Source organism: Syzygium oleosum, unplaced genomic scaffold (genome assembly GCF_021117445.2).
Source record: "Syzygium oleosum isolate NSW1041296 unplaced genomic scaffold, Sole_v2.1 Sole_v2.14, whole genome shotgun sequence".
Classification (NCBI taxonomy): Eukaryota; Viridiplantae; Streptophyta; class Magnoliopsida; order Myrtales; family Myrtaceae; genus Syzygium; species Syzygium oleosum.
Genome location: NW_026607498.1, coordinates 7,576,953 through 7,582,952, shown reverse-complemented (window position 1 = coordinate 7,582,952; position 6,000 = coordinate 7,576,953).

Sequence of the window (6,000 nt, the reverse complement as noted above, 5' to 3'; positions counted from 1 at the left end):
GGAGGAAATGTTAGCTTACATTTGCACTTCATACTATTGACGTTTTCTGGTAATAGATGTTGTTGTTTCTGGGCGATCTTTCTAAGAATTCCTTTGAGACATTTTCCATTTTGGACAATTCAATGAGAAACATTAAGCTATAATTTGTAAATTTTGGAATTAGTCTAGGTTTATTTTATTTTATTTTATTAATAAAGCAATCTGGAATTTCGAAATTTACTGGACGAATCAGTCTTTCCAAAGAAATTTCGTCTTGGGGGTCTAGAGGATGTCATGGACCGACTCGCTATTCTTACTTGTTGTATTTATTCGATCGTTACTTTTTGTAGGTAATTTGCCACGGATCCCCCTCATCCTTATAATACTCGATCAGTGACCAAAAGAAGGATGGCCAATCAAGCCGAGATTGCAGCCATGATCGACGAAAAGCTGAAAGAACACATGAATACAATGAATGAGCAGATCGCGGCTACCATGTCCAAAATGATGAGTGATCTCATGGCCAAGCAGCAACCGATCAATGCTGCCTCTCAATCGAAGATTCCGCCTCCAACCCGTCAAGGCCTCCGCCTTGACAAAACTCCCGCACTAAACACTGATCCAACCTTTCAACTGGATGATGTCATTTTGACTGACACTAGTGTATCTCCGGCGGCCCATCTTCTTCATCCACCCCCCAATGACGAGAATGTCAAGTTGCTGGCTAAGCTCGACCAGAGGTTACGTGAAGTGGAGGGAACTCAAAGTGTTCCGCCTGTTGATTTGTCTATTTTTGCCCGGGTCCAAGTGCCCAATAAATTCAAGATGCCAGCTTTCGAGAAGTATGACGGCACCTCAAACCCAATTCAGCACATCGAGATGTACCAGGGGCTTATGAATAGATATGTTTCTAACGGACCTCTAATGATCCAAACCTTTCAAGCAAGCTTGAAGGATGCTGCAATGAGGTGGTATACCAACCACCAGATCAACCGGAAGGACTCGTGGGAAGAGGTGGCAAACCTTTTCATCAAGCACTTTAAGTTCAATCTCGATGTCACCATTACAAGGGAAGACCTGGAGAGAGCTGAGCAGAAAAAGGGGGAGACTCTAAAGGAGTATGCCACTCGCTGGAGGAACATGGCAGGACAAATCATGCCTGAACCCTCAGAGCGTGACTTAATGAAATTGTTCGTGTCCACTCTACCGCAGCCGGTTCGTTCACGAATGTTAGTAACTGCCGTCCAATCTTTTAGCCAGCTGATAGCCATGGGTGAGGAGATTGAGTCCGGGCTCAAGAAAGGATGGTACAGTGAGTCGGGTTCATCAGGCAAGAGATTTACTAGTAAGAAGGATAAAAGAGCATGTCCCCGAAGTCAACATGACTTATGTACAGAAGACGCCAGCTCAGGCCCCGAAGTTACAATTTACCACCCAGTAGCCAACCTCTTATGGGCGGCAAGGCCAACAGGACCCACGCCAGCAGCGCAAACCTCGCCAGTTTACTCCACTTCCTGGGACGTTATCTCAGGTACTGGCGGTGCTAAGGAAGAAGAACTTGCTAAATTCAGAGCCACAAAGATCTAACGCTGCCGGCTTTGCAAGGTATGATCCATCGAAGAAATGCGATTACCATAGAGGTGAGGTAGGACATTCGACAGATGATTGCCAAGTGCTCAAACATCGAGTACAGGATCTACTCGAGACTAGAGCGTTTGCACTACAGCCAGCCGGTAAGCCCAATGTGCAGAACAATCCACTCCCTGATCATCCGAGCAGTGCAAATGTTGTCCTTGGCCCGGGGGTCAAGCAGGTTCAAGACTTCAGGGTCCCTTTCGAGGATATGTTCGATGCTTTAGTCCGAGCTGGTTATGTTTCCACTGATGAAGTGGTGTCGTTCGGTGAAATAGAGAAGAAGGTGGATGAGTTGGTAAGAGAGGGAATGATTGGGACAGCGGATGAATTCGGGTTAGTGGCCACTATATCTCAGGTCATCATTGACTGGAATGAAGAACTCGCAATGTTGACCGATGAGCAAGTTAAGTTGGATCCTGAGCTAACTGACATGCCCCCTCTCGAGGACGCCTCTGACGATGACGTCGGGATCGTTATACCCGATGCTTCTGAAGTATTGGTGCTGGCATCACCTCAGCCCTACGCTTATGAAAGTGACAAGATGGTTCCATGGTCATACAATGTTGATCTGATAACAAGGTCAGGGCGAACTTATGCTGATAATCAACCGGCCAAGCCAGTGGCCGAGAAAGAAGCGAAGGAATTCCTAGCTGTGATTAAGGCTAGTGAATATAGCATGGTTGATCAGCTGAGAAAGTTACCTGCACAAGTCTCGTTGTTGGAACTTCTCCAGACATCAGATAACCATCGGGGTGCTTTGATGAAGGTTTTGAGTGAGATTCATGTGCCCGAGACTATTGAAGAAGATAAGCTAGAGGGGTTTGTCGGGACGATCCTCCTCAAGGATCAAGTAGCATTTTCTGATGAGGAAATCCTAGTTGAGGGACGTGGTCATAATAAGGCACTTCATATATCAGTGAAGTACAAGGAGACTCACATGGCTAGGGTGCTTGTTGATAACGGGTCAGCTTTGAATTTATGCCCGTTGGCTACTTTAAAAAGGCTGGGCATTGATCCATCTACCATGCAAGCAGCCAAGACTTCTGTTCGAGCCTTTGATGGAGTAAAGAAGGATGTGATAGGCCAGATTAACTTAGAGCTGCAAATCGAACCTTCGGTGTTCGATATTCTTTTTCAAGTGCTGGATATCCCTTCTGCTTTCAATTTCTTGTTGGGACGGCCATGGATCCACAATGCAGGCACAGTGCCCTCCAGTTTGCATCAGAAGATCAAGTTTGTGGCTGAGGCAAAGTTGGTTACAGTTTATGGAGAGGAAGATCACCGAATCTTCAATGCGACATCGGTCCCATACATAGAGCCCGATCATGTTGAGGAGGATAGCTATCATTCATTTGAGATAGTTCAAGTTGTTCAGGCTTCTTCTGATATGCCGTTGCCCGTTCCTGAGGTTTCTAATGCAGCTATCATGGTGGCCAATGTCATGGTCGGTAATGGTTTTGAGCCAGGTAAGGGTCTTGGGAAGGAAGGCCAAGGCATTCATGCCCCGATTGAGACAAATGGACAATCCCACACGGCTGGTTTGGAATATCACGGGCCGAGAAGTCGCGGACGAGGCCACGGTCGTTGCAGAGGCCGAAGAGGAGCAGGTCAAAGTCCTTTACCACCTCCCATTGACCACACCTTTTGCTCGGCTGTAGTAGTGGGGGGATATGAGCATTTAAAGCCGAGCTCGACTAAGGATGATCTCGGGCTTATCTTTCCTAAGTCGCCACAAACCCTAACTGACTCGCCTAAGAAGCACGGTAAAGCGATTTTAGTCAGTTTGTCTGATGATTCTGAGGATGACCAGCCACCCTGTATCTTTAAGAAGCCGGAGTCGAGGGTGGTGGACTTCGACTTTAATGATGGTATACCCTATCTTACCGGTTGGTTTGCTGAGACCTCCATTGGTGCAATCACTGAAGGACCACTTGAAGGGATGGGCGCTGGCCCTCAAGAGTAATTATTTCCAGTTTTTGTATCTCCCTTGCGTGGGAATCTTTATTGCTTTTTTTCGATTTTCATTCCAATAAGATGTAATTCATTGATTCGATATCAATAAAATTACAGAGGTTTTTATCATTTTGAATCTTGTTGAAGTGCCCCAAACCAACCCGATGACGATAATCAACGATTGGAAAAATTTGTCATCTACGGTAAGAACTGAGGGTTGGGCTTCTCAAGAATTCTCGTCTCGAGGTCTTCGAAAGCAAAATGAATTTCAAAAAAAAGCAATGATCAATTTTCGCAAATTGCATGTAGTTAAGCCCTATCTTGTCTTTTTGATCCCTTTCTTTCATGTTTCAGGACTAATCTCGAGGCATGCGAAGGGACGGGAATCATGGATCCTCATATATGTGATGCAAGTCAATCCGATGACTCAGACGATTCTAATCCGAATGATGAAGAGATACGACGGAACTCGGAAATCCATGAGAAATCTAAGCCTCTGACTGTTGAAAAAACCGTAGTAATCAATCTTGGCGATATGGAGAATCCTAGAGAGGTGAAGATTGGAGCATGTCTCCCTGAAGATGTGACCAAACGCTTGACCCAATTGTTGAAGGATTATCAAGACATCTTTGCCTGGTCTTATGCTGACATGCCGGGTCTCGATCGATCAATTGTCGAACATTGTCTGCCGACTGATCCTTCGGTTGAGCCCGTGAAGCAAAGGCCGCGAAGGGCAAAGCCAGAACTGGCAAAGAAGATCAAGGAAGAGGTCATGAAGCTTCTTGACGTGGGATTTATTGAGACTACCCAATACTCAGAATGGGTTGCCAATATAGTCCCAGTGTTGAAGAAAGACGGTCGGGTTCGAGTGTGTGTTGACTACCGAGATCTGAACAAAGCTAGTCCTAAGGATGATTTTCCACTCCCACACATTGATGTGCTTGTGGACAGCACAGCCGGGTTCGAATTATTTTCCTTCATGGATGGTTTCTCAGGTTATAATCAGATCTTGATGAACGAGGATGATAAGTTGAAAATAGCATTTACCACTCCATGGGGGACATTTCATTACAAGGTGAGGCCCTTTGGTCTCAAAAATGCTGGGGCAACTTACCAGTGGGCAATGGTCACGTTATTCCATGACATGATGCATAATGATATTGAGGTCTATGTTGACGATATGATTGCAAAAACTCGGCATGGAGAAGATCACATAAAAACCTTGACGAAATTATTCGACAGGCTTCGCAAGTTCAAATTACACCTCAATCCGGCAAAATGCGTGTTTGGGGCAGCCTCTGGCAAACTACTCGGCTTCATTGTCAGTAACAAAGGGATTGAGATTGACCCGTCAAAAGTGAAGGCCATTTGTGAAATAAAATCTCCCTCTTCGGTGAAGGAAGTTCGTAGCTTAATGGGTAGACTAAACTATATAGCCAGATTTATTTCTCAACTATCTGAGACAGCAAAGCCTTTCTTTAAACTTCTCAAGAAGAATGCACTGGTTAGATGGGATGAAGAATGTGAACAGGCATTCGACAAGCTTAAGCACTACTTGATGAATCCGCCAGTGCTTGTTCCGCCGACGCCGGGGCAACCTCTGACCCTGTACCTTACAATCCACAGTGAGTCCTTAGGCGCCATGCTTGCTCAGAAAAGTGAAGAGGAAGGAAAAGAGCGTGCAATTTATTATTTGAGTAAGAAGTTCACCACCTCTGAGATGAACTATTCTGAAGCAGAAAGAACGTGCGCAGCACTGGTCTGGGTGCTACACAGGTTGAGGCAATACACTTTGCACTATCAGATATTGCTTGTAACAGAGTGTGATCCCGTCAAATACTTGCTCAATCAACCCGCTTTGGTTGGAAAACTGGCAAAATGGCAGATTCTCATCTCAGAATTTAATGTTCAATCCTTGTCTCAAAAATCAGTCAAAGGACGAGTAATTGCTGATGTCCTGGTCGAAAATCCTGGGAAAAATGAGGATCTGGGTCCGCTAGAAGATAGAGTAATGCCAATTGATGAGTATGTATGGACCATGTATTTTGATGGGGCCGTAAACTTGTCAGGATCAGGTATAGGGGCAGTTTTAATATCCCCAGGTGGACAACATTATCTGGTGGCGGCGAAACTGATATTTCCTTGCACGAACAATATCGCTGAATATGAAGCATGCATCCTCGGGTTACAAGTTGCAATCAAAATGGGAGTAGCTCGACTTAAGGTGTTCGGAGATTCAGCCCTCATTATTCTTCAGACCATTGGTAAGTGGCAAACTAGAGATGCTAAGTTGCAGCCCTATCACACCTATTTAGAGAAGTTGGTGGAAGAGTTTGAAGACATTTCGTTTGAACACTTGTCAAGGACTCAAAACCATTTTGCCGATGCTCTGCCTACGTTATCGGCAATGCTACGAGTGACAAGTGGGTTAGA